Below are 14,992 nucleotides of genomic sequence, written 5' to 3' on the forward strand. Positions count from 1 at the left end.
CTGAATGATTTGATTATTGGATGAAGAGTTACATATTATAGGGACTTAATACAATTTTAGAAAGAATAGATGCTAAGATCACATGGTGTACAGAGCTGATGTTGAAGAAAGAATTGAAAAGCATGATGTGCATAAAACACCAATTAGTAAGATGTATGGAGAGAAGAAATAGAGTAAAAAGAGAATATTCAAGAAGACAGTGGTGAAAACTGCTTAAACAAAGTAGAATAGATTTTCTATGTAATAGGGAGTTTTGAGCATTTTATTTCAAAAGTGTTTTATAAAATGTATATGGACATCATGATTTTTATTGTAACGATGGATTTCAGTGGTGTGAGAGAGTGACCAGGGTATGGGTGCTTAATGCAGAACTTTTAAAGAATGATTTTTACAAAATGGTATAATAATATAATACCAATAGTGTAGATCAGGGTGTGGGCAACACTTCCTTTATCAGGGGCCATGAGAAACTAGAATTAAGTAGCCGAGGGGCACCAACTTTTTTTCATTGCAAAAATGCCCTAAATTAAATATTTTGAATAACTGGTACTGATAACTGAAGATGAACACAATTTGTGGAATATTTGAATTAGGTTATGCGAAATTAGCAGGTATAGGTTAAAAGAAACAAATCATTTTTGAATCAGTGCAATTTATTTTTAACTTGTTAATTTTCTTCCAACAATGCAACAAATTGTGATTTAAAGCCCTTGCTCTGGATGAAGTTAACTGTTTTACTGACAGCATCAATGCATACATGTTTCATTTTAACATCTGTCTTTACACAAATACTTCCTGACGTATGACAATGCAAAATGTCAATTTCGAACAGGGTTAATTTTCAGACTTTATCCTGCACTTTCAAAAGTCCAAACATTTTCCCTGTCAGATTTGGACAAAACTCTGATCTGGTGTTGTCACACCTGCAAGCTTGTCCCATTTCAAACCTAAAATGTTCAAACATGCATGTATCTTCTTAAACGAATCATTACCAGAAGTTGTGCTTTTAATGACTACATGGCTGCCACCTCCCCTGTGATTTGAAAGCCCAGTTATTCCACGAAGAAGATGAGTAGCTGGCGGTAACAATGCACATCGCAGCTCCCGCTCAGTGCCAGAGAAAAGTCAAAGTCAGCTGCTCTGTTCCTCAGCTGGAAGCTCTGTTTCCAGTGATGTCCTCTATCTGCCTCGTTATATGCGTCGAGAGTGAACGCTCAAATGTGTCCTTTTCTCCCGGCATATCAGCCGCAGGCAGAGTCTGGTCAGCATTCCTTTTGAATCCTCCACTGAAAACGATTTACTTTTTGCCATTTTAAGAAAATGACATAACTTGTCCTGACGGCTAGTATCCCCTGGCAGCGGGAAGTTTTAGGAAAAAATCCTGAGTTGGTTTGTAGTTTGCAAGCAATGCATCAGACCCCTGCACGCTTCTTTCATCGACATATTTTTGTATTTATCTTCATGCTTGGTCGTAATTGATGGTATTCAAATTATACTTTTAAAAATAAATGGTTTTTTAACAGATTACATAGGGAATTTCAAGATCCATACATTAAGGATGTCCCTTATCGGCCTTACTGTACACTATAGTCGTTGGAACTGTTAGGTTTAGTAATAAATGGAAAAGAAATAAAGGTGATTAATAGAAGGTAATGAAATGGAACAAAGATTTTCCAGTATGCAGATGATACCCACTCTATTTTTTAGTTGATTCCAATATGTTAAGAAAGCTATAGAGATTTTTGATAAATATTGTAGTGGTCTGGGAGCAAAGGTAAATAAGGAAAATCTGAATATGTTAAATGGAGTAGAAGTTCCATAAATAAATTGGTGTTTTGAAGAACAAAAGCAATATTAAAATTTTAGGCATTACGCTTGGATACGAGAGGATTGTAACTGAGAAATAATTGAACGCAAAATTTGAGCTGTAATGGATAAAGAATTAATCAAATTTTGGAAACAGAGATGAAACTGCTCTAAAGTGGCTGAACCACAGACATTAGGAAAAATAGTAGCGCTTTTGAAGAGAAACTAAAAATGGAAGACAAATGAGGGTGTACGAATAAGAAGTAAATAAGGAATACAGTAGAAGGAGAAAGAAGTACAAAGTTTTTTATGAGGTAGAAAGAGCAATAAAAGAAAGCTGACCTAATAAACATTTGGTTTTGGGATGGTAAGTCACATAAAAGATAAAGCAGGAATATAAAAATCATTGAGGATGTGGAAGATGGGGGGATCTAGGCACTGATAGAGTCCATGGCTAAGAACAAGAAAGTATGAGGATTAAATGTGTTGTTTTAAATAAAGATAACAGATCCTGCTAAAAAGTGTTATGAGTTATATTGAATAAGGTGTGGACAACAGGGAGCTATGACTTCTTTTTACATGGATGGCGAAGATGAGATGATAGGGAATATCGCCCGGATTTTATAAGGCTTTTTAAGAACACTGAGAACCAATTCTAAAAAGATGTGTTTATGACAATGTATGTAAATGATAGAAGGGAGAAAGCAGTATTCTGCTGACAACCTTTGATTTTTATAATATAAATAATAAAAGGAAATAAACAATGATTTGAGTGGAATTGTAGACCTTTGAGTAGGCTCACATACAGAATAAAAGATATTATTATACGATGGTGAGACCTGGGTTTCTACCTACACAAACACGATAACTGATTCACTGGAGGAAAGCGGGAAGATATAGAAGACAAAAGGAATATTGTAGATCAGTATAAAATTAAAAGCAGCAGATGGCAGGAATAATGGATAAAAGCAATTGAGATAATGAAAAAGAATCTTAGAATGAAAACCACAGGTTTTTTGGAAAGTATGGAGATGATAAAATTCTGTTTAATAGAGTGTGGAAACATCAAGAGTTTTACTTCATTTGCATACGTAAGATTAGTCTATGTTAAACCCAAAGCAAATATATTGGGAGAAGCTATTTTGATTATTTTGGATGCTTAGTTGGTTATGGAAAATGTAAGAGCTACTTTAAAAGTCTGGCTTGGAAAATTTTGATTTTATTAAGACACAATTGATGTGATTGATCGGAAATTATTTTATATAACTCAGGAAGTCAACGTAAGATAAATCCAGGGTGTAGCAGTGTGTATGAGGAAAAAGAAAGCAAAAGTGTATTTTAATTTCTTGAAATGTAGAAAGTTACAGTAATTTTTAAATGTTAAAAAGATGGTATGTGATTTGTTTTATGAAGACAATCAATAGTGCTGAGAAAGGAATAGGGATTTGTGCTATTTTTGTAGTGGATTTGAGGGGCTTAAGGTAAAGTATGAAAACTCTGATTATATAAAGAATGATTGCAAGATACGCAATATGGAAAAGAAGGAACACGGTGAAACATAAGAAAAGAACTGTCGCTATCCTTAATATATAAGGCAGATCTTGGATTGGATGAAATAAAGATTTATATAACCATTGTAAGCAAATTGAAACTATGGAATTCCTTGATCAATTGTATAACAAAAATAATCCATCTGTTGTAAGAGTTTGTATAGTTTCTGAAGTGTTGTTACCCAGGAGTTTGTTTGAGATGTGTGATTTATTTCTCCAAAAATTTATGCATTTTTTTAATGTATTTATTTCTTACCATTTGATTGTAACAATAAAAAAAAAAAAAAGCCATCTGATCTCAGAAGCTGCTGAGTTAATATATACTTGATGGAGACTGCATAGAATACTAGGTGTTGGAAATTTTGGAGTTTTTCACTACTTAGACTAATAGGATCCACGGTCTTAAGTGTGAAAAAGCTTGACCAGCTCTTTGCTTCTCATCGCTTATCTTCATTCAATTGCTTTAGTAGTTGTACTTTAAACAGAGTTTGCAGTGTTTTTAACTTTATAACTAATGTTTTATCAAATAATGTAGCTGACTTTCATTTATGGAAGTATTTTTTTAGACACCATTTATAGGGATATGGCTGGCACTTAGTGCGCCTCACCCAAAATAGGGCTGCAGAACTTTGCCGCACGCTTCATGACACAATGTCTCTGTTCAGATAGAAGGTCATCTGAAAGTAGAATCCATGGATGGCACCTTTGGGTCCTGGTTAGTACTTGATGGAGACTGCCTAGGAATACCAGGTGCTACGGGGTAATTCTTTGAGTTTGGCAGTACCACTTGCTAGACTAACACAACGCCCTAAGTGTGGCTTAGTTGACCAGCTTCTTTGGTTTTCCTACGTTTATTTAAGTTTGATAATTGCCTTTAAAGGATTGCACTTAACAGAGTTTGAAGATAAAAGGAATCACTTAACTAATGCTCTTATCTTTAATGTGTCAAAGCAGTATTTTTTGGTATTTCATCGATATTTATCTAGTATAATGGGCATCTTAATGCCACACCCAAAACTACACGGGCTTTTTGCAGCAGCTTCGCCACGCAACATACTCTCACCCCCGTTCACGCGCTCGATCCGCCTGATCTGGGCAGTTGAGCAGAGTTGCATACGAAGTTAGTTCTCTGTCCGGATGTGAGACCGCCCAGAACACCAGGTGCCGCTAAGTTTGGAGTATTTTCACTACTCTCCATCTAATAATAACTGGAAAAGTGCAATGTGTTTGACTAGCTTTTTGTTTTCCCTTTACTGCTTATTTAATTTTAATTACCTTTTTAGACACAGCTGTACTTAAAATAGAGCTGACTGTAGTATAACTTATTTGATTTAAGCATGTTCTTATCTTTAATGCAGTCTGGATAAAAAGGAAGTATTTTTTTGTATTTCATTCATTACTTTATCTAGTATAATTGGCACTTAGTGTGCTCTCATCTTAAAAATATGGTATGTGATTTGTTGCATGCAGACTTTCTTCGCTTTACGAACCATACCGACTTGTCACGCGATCTCGAGGGGAAGGGCTCGTAGCAAGGCAGCAGTTAAACATAGTTAACGATTGATGGAGACTGCCTAGGGAATACCAGGAAATACTTGTGAAATTTTTGAGAAAAGAACTGTCGCTATCCTTATTATATAAAATAGATCTTGATGGATGAAATAAAAGTTTGACCATAATTTTGTTGTCTACTGCTTATTTAATTCAATTGCCTTTAGTAGCTGTACTTTTTAAATAGAGTTTGGACTGCTCTTAGACTACCAACTAATGCCTTATCTTTTAATACCAGCTCATGTTTGAGTATTTTTATTTATTTCATAGGCTTGTCTAGTGGATGAATGACAGCGTATTACCTGGAAATACGGACTTGCAGCAGCTGTCACACGCCATACCACCCTGTTCACGCCTGATCTCAGTCTGATCTTGCTAAGCAGAGCTGGGCCTAGTTAGTACTCTTGGATGGAGACTGCCTAGAAATTACCAGTGTGCTGCCAAAGCCTTTTGGAGTTTTTTCACTACTTATCTAATAATAACTGGTCTCTCAGTGTGGCCAAAAGTTTGACCAGCTTTCTTTGCTTTCCTTTACTGCTTATTTAATTCACCTTGCCTTTAAAGTAGCTGTTCTTTAAAGAGAGTTTGACTGTTTTTAACTACTTAACTAATGCTCTTATCTTTAATGTAGCTCATTTTGAAGTATTTTTTTTGTATTTCATTCATTACTTATCCTAGTATAATGGCACTTAGTGTGCCTCACCCAAAAATAGGGGCTTTTTGCAGCAGCTTTAGCTATTACGCCATCCCACCCCTGTTCACACGCTGATCTCGCCTGATCTCAGAAGCTAAGCAGAGTTGGGCCTCAGTTAGTACTTGGATGGGAGACTGCCTAGGAATACCAGGTGCTGTAAGTTTTTGAGTTTTTCACTACTTATCTAATACACTGGCCCTTAGTGTGGCCAAAGTTTGACCAGCTCTTTGCTTCCCCTTACTGCTTATTTAATTCAATTGCCTTTAAAGTAGCTGTTCTTTAAACAGAGTTTGACTGTTTTTAACTACTTAACTAATGCTCTTATCTTTAATGTAGCTCATTTTGAAAGCATTTGTTTTTTTGTATTTCATTCATTACTTATTCAGTATAATGGCAATTTAGTGTGCCTCACCTTAAAATAGGGGCTTTTTGCAGTAGCTTTCACATGGCCATACCACATCCTGTTCACGCCTGATCCTGCCTGATCTCAGAAGCTACAGAGTTAGCCTAAGTTAGTACTTTTGATGAGAGACTGCCTAGGAATACCAGGTGCTGTAAGTTTTTTGAGTTTTTTCACTACTTATCTAATACATTGGCTCCTTAGTGTGGTCAAAGTTTGACCAGCTTTTTGCTTTCTTTACTGCTTATTTAATTCAATTGCCTTTAAAGTAGCTGTTCTTTAAACAGAGTTTGACTGTTTTTAACTACTTAACTAATAATGCTCTCATCTTTAATGCAGTTCATTTTGAAGTATTTTTTGTATTTCATTCATTACTTATTCAGTATAATGGGCACTGTAGTGTGCCTCACCTTAAAAATAGGGGTTTTTGCAGCAGCTTTCGCTTTACGCCATACCTAACTGCCTGTTCACGCCTGATCTCGTCTGATCTCAGAAGCTAAGCAGAGTTGGGCCTAGTTAGTACTGGATGGATGAGACTGCCCAGGGAACACCATGTGCCGTAAGTTTTTGAGTTTTTTCACTACTTATCTAATACACTGGCCCTCAGTGTGGCCAAAGCTTGACTCCAGCTCTTTGCTTTCCTTACTGCTTATTTAATCTAATTGCCTTTAAAGTAGCTGTTCTTTTAAACAGAGTTTGACTGTTTTTAACTACTTAACTAATGCTCTTATCTTTAATGTAGCTCATTTTGAAGTAGCTTTTTTGTATTTCATTCATTACTTATCTAGTATAATGGCACTTAGTGTGCCTCACCTAAAATAGGGGCTTTTATGCAGCAGTTCGCTCGCCACAGTCATATTTCCAACTTCTGTTCACGCTGATCTCGCCTGATCTCAGCAGCTAAGCAGAGTGGGGCCTGGTTAGTACTTCTTGGATGGGAGACTGCCTAGGGAATAACAGGTGCTGTAAAGGTTTTGAGAGTTTTTCACTCACTTATCTAATACAACTGGCCTCAGTGTGGCCAAAGTTTGACCAGCTCTTTTGCTTTCATTACCGCTTATTTAATTCAATTGCCTTTTAAAGTAGCTGTTCTTTAAACAGAGTTTGACTGTTTTAACTATTTAACTAATGCTCTTATCTTTAATGTAGCTCATTTTGAAGTATTTTTTTTGTATTTCATTCATTACTTATCTAGTATAATGGCAACTTAGTGTGCCTCACCTTAAAATAGGGGCTTTTTGCAGCAGCTTTCGCCACGGCCATACCACCCTGTTCACGCCTGATCTCGCCTGATCTCAGAAGCTAAGCAGAGTTGGGCCTAGTTAGTACTTGGATGGAGACTGCCTAGGAATACCAGGTGCTGTAAGTTTTGAGTTTTTTCACTACTTATCTAATACACTGGCCCTTAGTGTGGCCAAAGTTTGACCAGCTCTTTGCTTTCCCTTACTGCTTATTTAATTCAATTGCTTTTAAAGTAGCTGTTCTTTAAACAGAGTTTGACTGTTTTAACTACTTAACTAATGCTCTTATCTTTAATGTAGCTCATTTTGAAGCATTTTTTGTATTTCATTCATTATTTATCTAGTATAATGGCACTTAGTGTGCCTCACCTTAAAATAGGGGCTTTTTGCAGCAGTTTTTGCTCACGCACGGCCATACCACACCCTGTTCACGCCTGATCTCGCCTGATCTCAGAAGCTACAGAGTTGGGCCTCAGTTAGTACTTGGATGGGAGACTGCCTAGGAATACCAGGTGCTGTAAGTTTTTGAGTTTTTTCACCACATTGCGTTACTTATCTAATACACTGGCCCTTAGTGTGGCCAAAGTTTGACCAGCTCTTTGCTTTCCCTTACTGCTTATTTAATTCAATTGCCTTTAAAGTAGCTGTTCTTTAAACAGAGTTTGACTGTTTTTTAACTACTTAACTAATGCTCTTATCTTTAATGTAGCTCATTTTGAAGTATTTTTTTTTGTATTTCATTCATTACTTATCTAGTATAATGGCACTTAGTGTGCCTCACCTTAAAATAGGGGCTTTTTGCAGCAGTTTTGCCACGGCCATACCACCCTGTTCACGCCTGATCTCGCCTGATCTCAGAAGCTAAGCAGAGTTGGGCCTAGTTAGTACTTGGAAGGGAGACTGTCTAGGAATACCAGGTGCTGTAAGTTTTTGAGTTTTTTCACTACTTATCTAATACACTGGCCTCTTAGTGTGGCCAAAGTTTGACCAGCTCTCTTTGCTTTCCCTTACTGCTTATTTAATTCAATTGCTTTTTAAAGTAGCTGTCTTTAAAAACAGAGTTTGACTGTTTTTAACTACTTAACTAATGCTCTTATCTTTAATGTAGCTCATTTTGAAGTATTTTTTGTATTTCATTCATTACTTATCTAGTATAATGGCACTTAGTGTGCCTCACCTTAAAATAGGGGCTTTTGCAGCAGCTTTGCCACGGCCATACCACCCTGTTCACGCCTGATCTCGCCTGATCTCAGAAGCTAAGCAGAGTTGGGCCTAGTTAGTACTTGGATGGGAGACTGCCTAGGAATACCAGGTGCTGTAAGTTTTTGAGTTTTTCACTACTTATCTAATACACTGGCCCTTAGTGTGTGTCAAAGTTTGACCAGCTCTTTTGCTTTTCCTTACTGCTTATTTAATCTCAATTGCTCTTTAAAGTAGCTGTTCTTTAAAACAGAGTTTGGACTGTTTTAACTACTTAACTAATGCTCTTATCTTTAATGTAGCTCATTTTAAGTATTTTTTTTGTATTTCATTCATTACTTATCTAGTATAATGGTACTTAGTGTGCCTCACCTTAAAATAGGGCTTTTGCAGCAAGAAGCCGCCACGGCCATACCACCCTGTTCACGCCCTGATCTCGTCTGATCTCAGAAGCTATGCAGAGTTGGGCCTAGTTAGTACTTGGATGGGAGACTGCCTAGGAATACCAGGTGCTGTAAGTTTTTGGAGTTTTTTCACTACTTATCTAATACACTGGTCTCTTAGTGTGGCCAAAGTTTGACCAGCTCTCGTTTTCCTTACTGCTTATTTAATTCAATTGTTTTTAAAGTAGCTGTTTCTTTAAACAGAGTTTGACTGTTTTTAACTACTTAACTAATGCTCTTATCTTTAATGTAGCTCATTTTGAAGTATTTTTTTGTATTTCATTCATTACTTATCTAGTATAATGGCACTTAGTGTGCCTCACCTTAAAAATAGGGGCTTTTTGCAGCAGCTTTAGCTTTACGGCCATACCACCCTGTTCACGCCTGATCTCGTCTGGATCTCAGAAGCTAGCAGAGTTGGGCCCAGTTAGTACTTGGATGGGAGACTGCCTAGGAATACCAGTGGTGCTGTAAGTTTTGAGTTTTTTCACTACTTATCTAATACACTGGCCCTTAGTGTGGCCAAAGTTTGACCAGCTCCTCTTTGCTTTCCTTACTGCTTATTTAATTCAATTGCCTTTAAAGTAGCTGTTCTTAAACAGAGTTTGACTGTTTTTAACTACTTAACTAATGCTCTATCTTTAATGTAGCTCATTTTGAAGCATTTTTTTTGTATTTCATTCATTACTTATCTAGCATAATGGCAACTTAGTGTGCCCCACCTTAAAATAGGGGCTTTTTGCAGCAGCCACTTACGCCCATACCACCCTGTTCACGCCTGATCTTGCCTGATCTCAGAAGCTAAGCAGAGTTGGGCCTAGTTAGTACTTTCTGGATGGGAGACTGCCTAGGAACAACCAGGTGCTGTAAGTTTTTGAGTTTTTTCACTACTTATCTAATACACTGGCCCTCTTAGTGTGTCAAAGTTTGACCAGCTCTTGCTTTCCCTTACTGCTTATTTAATTCAATTGCTCTTTTAAAGTAGCTGTTCTTTAAACAGAGTTTGACTGTTTTTAACTATTTAACTAATGCTCTTATCTTTAATGTAGCTCATTTTGAAGTATTTTTTGTATTTTATTCATTACTTATCTAGTATAATGGCAATTTAGTGTGCCTCTGCTCTTAAAATAGGGGCTTTTGCAGCAGCTTTTGCTTACGGCCATACCACCCCTGTTCACGCCTGATCTCATCAGATCTCAGAAGCTACAGAGTTGGGCCTAGCGTTAGTACTTGGATGGGTGACTGCCTAGGAATACCAGGTGCTGTAAGTTTTTGAGTTTTTCATACTACTTATCATCACACTGGCCCTTTAGTGTGGCCGGGTTTGACCAGCCTGCTGTTTTCTCTTACTGGGTTTATTTTCTAATTCAATTGCCTTTAAAGTAGCTTTTCGTTCTTTAAACAGAGTTTGACTGTTTTTAACTACTTAACTAATGCTTCCTATTCCTTAATGTAGCTCATTTTGAAGTATTTTTTATTTCATTCATTACTTATCTAGTATAAATGGCACTTTAGTGTGCCTTCACCTTTAAAATAGGGCTTTTTGCAGCAGCTTTCGCTATGGCCATAGCTCACCCTGTTCACGCCTGATCTCCTCTGATCTCAGAAGCTTACAGAGTTGGGCCTAGTTAGTACTTGGATGGGGAGACTGCCTAGGGAATACCAGGTGCTGTAAGTTTTTGAGTTTTTTTCACTATTTATTTGCGCCATGTAATTTAATGCAGGTCTTAGGGGTACAGGGGTACAACATTTTAAAAAAAAATAGGACATAAAAAGAAACGTATGTGGTAGAGTGTGGGATAAAGACAATCAGGTAAACTAATGTACAAGATAATAATTTTTTATTTGTGTAGAAAAGCATTAAATACAAAGCGGTGCAATGGTGGTAGAACAAAATGGAAAAAAGATATATATATGTACACTATTTACAGTATTTATATTAATAAGAAAACATGACGGGTTGTAAACGGGAAGAAGAGACTTAGGGCGGTAAGCAAAGTAAAGAAAATAACTCAAACCGCCTTCAGCTATTTAACTTCCCCTTAGACTATCTTTACCAACAATAATTATTTAGTAATGTAATGTTCTCAGCGCCCGTGGACGTTTCTAACTTAACTACGCTCACTAATCAAAAACAAAAAGTACATGGGGTGGCACGCTCCTCTAACCTAATGTACTATAAGCAAAGTGGTAGATTCCGCCGTGTTGCAATGTAAGTCACGCGGACGTTCTTACCCTTTGGTCCAATTTCTCCCTGCAATTCCCTGGCCAAACACACAACCAATGGCCAAACCAACAATATGAGTGGAAAAGGGAACGGAGAACAATATACAGTAACGTAACACTTCAACAATGCAATACATAATGACAATCTGTATTCTAAAAAGTAGCGAGCAAACAGCAAAACAAAATGGGGCTTGTGGGTGGTCCATGGGTTTCTTTATTTGAGGTGGTTTGGAATGATTGAGATCATGGAATGGGTGGACGCTAGCGCTTGATGATGATTGATGGGGTGACGGGAACCAATGACCGTGACTGAGAGTGAAAAGTGGTGAGAACAGAGAGAGGGAAAAACACTACTCTACAAAAACACGAACACGTAACACTTACTCTACAAGAACAAACATATAACAATATTGTTTGTTAATCACAACACCATCATCCAAAACTAAACTACACAGTTACACATCTAGAAAGAGCATCTGCCACTTCTCACATTGTCTCTTACCCTTCTTGTAGCAAATTTCAAGATTGGTAATTTTGTATGATCAAAGCTCCAGCGCATAAGACGCTGATTCTGATTGTACATGCGGGAAAGAAAAATTCAAAGGATTGTGATCTGTGTAGACAGTAACAGGAATAGAACTGATCCGCGTAAACTTCAAAAATCTCTAGTGCTAATAGTAACATAAGTATTTCTTTTTCGGCATGGTGGAATAGTTGAGCTGGTGTTCATACAATTTCCGAGAAAAATAACATACAGGATGTCTAACCGCCACTTTGGTCTTCTGGAGAAGTATCGCACCTGCACTCCACGTGCACTCGTGATCGTACTTCCAGCCTGTAAAGGAACGAGACGCCTGGAGCAGCGAACAGGGGTACAGCATAACAACGCTTTGATATTCTCAAATGTGCCTGTTGGCACTGGGATGACCAAATCAATTGGATTGGTTGGACTTGGCGCAAATTCTCCAGAGGGAACAGGCCACACTGGAAAAATTCTGACAAAACTGCGAGTAGTATCCAGCCATGCCTAAAAATCGAAGTGTGTCGCTGCCTGGTGGTAGGAATAGAAACTGGGCTATGATGGAAACTTTGCAGCAACGTGGCGTAACCTGACCTTGACCAACTTCTTAATGAGGTAGGTAACTGCTGCTTGACCAAATCTGCATTTGGCTAAATTTAGGTGAGGTAGCTTGGCAAGTCGTGGTGTTGACAGTGGTTAATAAATAAATGTGAACTGACCCATTCAGACGAAAAGCATACTACTAAATCGCCTAGGTAGGCATTACAAATTTGAGACACCTGACAAAACTGTATCTACCAACCTTTGAAATGTAGCTGGTGCATTTAAAGAACCCGGAAGCAGTAACTTCTATATTGCAAGGAAGTGACCTGCGTTACAAGCGCAGAAATCTCTGAAGCTCGTGAGTCAACGGCACCTGCCAGTAACCTTTCAGCAAGCCCAATTTAGTGACAAAACGGGCAGCTCCCAGCGTTGTCCACACAATCTTCCATACGGGGAAGAGGAAAGCAATCAGGTACCGTGAACAGCATTAACTCACATTTATAATCCGCAAAACGTAAACGCTCCGCCTGGTTTAGGCACAAGAACACACTTTGAGAACTCCCAATGACTACAACCGTGAGTAGCTAGGTCATTTTCAACAAGGTATTTGATCACTTCCTCATAACAGCTCGCTTTACCGGTTAATGCGTGTAAGCTATGTTGTTTGATAGGGATAATTATTGACATTTATATCGTGTTGTAACACTGAGGTTCATGAGGGGTGCTTGGGTTAAATAGAGAGGGAAATTTGTGAATTAACTCGTATAATGTCCCGTTGCTGTAACTCAGACAAGTGAGAGAGAATTGAAGGCAACTTCCCCAGCATTTCTGAATTGCTTAGCTGGCGCATTGTTGAGGTGCATTTGCAAACACAAGGCCATCCTCATCAGCAGCAGATACCAGAGCAGAGATGTAACTCGATAACTACAGCTGACTGAAGAAACAACAGGTGTAGCTGCCACTTCATCAGCTTCTCACTCTGTGGAGACTTCCATGATGATACGCTTCAACATGTTTATGTGACACACTCGACTGGCGCTTCTCTCCGAGTACGTAATTAGCATAGTCTGTCCACTCAATTTCTTCTTGCACAATGTAAGGGACCAGAAAAAGCGAGCAGACAAGGCAGACCCTGGGATGGGCAACAACACAAGAACTCGATCACCAGCTTGAAAAGAACGCTGACAGCTCTTAGAGTCATACCGTCGCTTCATCACGTTTCTGCGTAGCTGTAAGCGATTCTTTTTGCCAAATCGCAAGTTTTATGTAACCGAAGTTCTCTTAAACCGATCAACATAATTGAGCACATTAGTCTTAGGGCTTTCTCAATTTCCATTATGTTTTCTTTTAACAGTTTGAGTGGTCCTCTAACCGTATGACCGAAATGGGCTCAGCAGGACTGAACCAGAGTGACTCCTGCACCGCTTTCACGGACTGCAAACAATACCAATGGGACACCTTCATCCCAATCCCTATTCGAGGTCGGTGCACAGTACTTTTTAACATGGATTTCAGAGCCTGGTGAAACTGCTCAAGGGCGCCTTGACTCTCCGCCGTGGATGATACGCATTTGATATCTGGCGTAAGGGTGATGGAAAGTGATTTTAAAACCTGATTAAATATCTTAGACATAAAAATTGGTTCCTCGACTGGGGTCTGTGCTAACCTTTCGTGAACCAAATGTAGTGAAAAAACTTTATCAAGGCTTTGATAATCACAGGAGCAGTAATTTTGGCGGGCGGAATTGCCCCTCTCTGGGAATCTTGTAGCAGTGCAGCCATGGATTGTTAATAGAAACTGGATTCCCTGACTTTGTTTTAGGAAGCGGGCCGCACAGCCGTCATTGGCCACATTACGTTCAAAGGGTTCTCCGAGAACTGGAATAGGAGAAAGCTTAAGCCGGAGGAACGACCTGGATTCGTTTCCCCACGCCTGACAAGTGTGGCAAGTTTGCAAAATTCCAATGAAGATCCTCTCTTTAATCCTGGCCAAAAAAATGTCTAAGTAGTCTATCATATGTTCTCGTGATACTAAGGTGCTGCCCTCTGACAACACATGATCGCAGCGCTAAACATGCCAAAGACATGCTGACGATGTTGGGTATGAAATAACAATCTGATACACGAAGCAGTCTCAGCTGGAAGGCTAGTTTCAGTGCATCGGAGTACCATTTGGCGACAATGTCAAGCCGCCTCCACAAAACAAGCAACCTTTTCCTTCATATCCTTTGGAGAGAAAGCAGATTGGAAACATTTCGCCAAAGATCCGCTCTTCTTCATGAGCGATACCTGTGACCGGTGACACAGGTACATTTAGAAAGTCACCGCTTCAATTCTCAAACTTATTGCCTCTGCTTGTCGTTTGCCAAAAGTAATATTTCCCTACTTTTTCCACATTTTCAGCATGGTTAGGAGCTTTAAATGACTCTGATAAGTCAATAGAATTGACTATCTTCTCGCGATCATGCCGCGCCAAAACGCGCATGGAAGACATCAGGGCAACTCTTATACAACCCAACCGGACCAGAAACACTACAAGGAGGATCAAATAACCTTTCTAAAGCTGGTAACACTCTTACCACCCGCTAAATCATTGCTAAGAATAAACGAAACTCCCTTAATAGGAAGAGAAGGGCGAACAGCCAATCACACTACAAACCCGGTAATCTGGCCTGCTACTGCAAGTATATTTGGTGTATGGGTGTCTCCTACTTAACCCCATTTCCAATTCCTTTGTACTAAAAATACTCGACTCTATGTGAAATGACTGATCCGACAAAGGTAACTGCGACTTTCGACCAAAAACGAGTACGCTGCTC

General features: G+C 38.6%; 6 pseudogenes; all 6 read left to right on the forward strand.

Moving 5' to 3' along the window:
* Positions 1-7,252: 7,252 nt before the first annotated feature.
* On the forward strand, positions 7,253-7,370 carry LOC122339468 (annotated as a pseudogene).
* A 682-nt stretch (positions 7,371-8,052) lies between these two features.
* Positions 8,053-8,171, forward strand: LOC122339448 (annotated as a pseudogene).
* A 276-nt stretch (positions 8,172-8,447) lies between these two features.
* Positions 8,448-8,566, forward strand: LOC122339421 (annotated as a pseudogene).
* Positions 8,567-8,843: 277 nt separating this feature from the next.
* On the forward strand, positions 8,844-8,963 carry LOC122339467 (annotated as a pseudogene).
* Positions 8,964-9,241: 278 nt separating this feature from the next.
* LOC122339462 lies at positions 9,242-9,362 on the forward strand (annotated as a pseudogene).
* A 674-nt stretch (positions 9,363-10,036) lies between these two features.
* On the forward strand, positions 10,037-10,156 carry LOC122339472 (annotated as a pseudogene).
* Positions 10,157-14,992: the final 4,836 nt, after the last annotated feature.

Source organism: Puntigrus tetrazona, unplaced genomic scaffold, assembly GCF_018831695.1.
Source record: "Puntigrus tetrazona isolate hp1 unplaced genomic scaffold, ASM1883169v1 S000000994, whole genome shotgun sequence".
Classification (NCBI taxonomy): domain Eukaryota; kingdom Metazoa; phylum Chordata; class Actinopteri; order Cypriniformes; family Cyprinidae; genus Puntigrus; species Puntigrus tetrazona.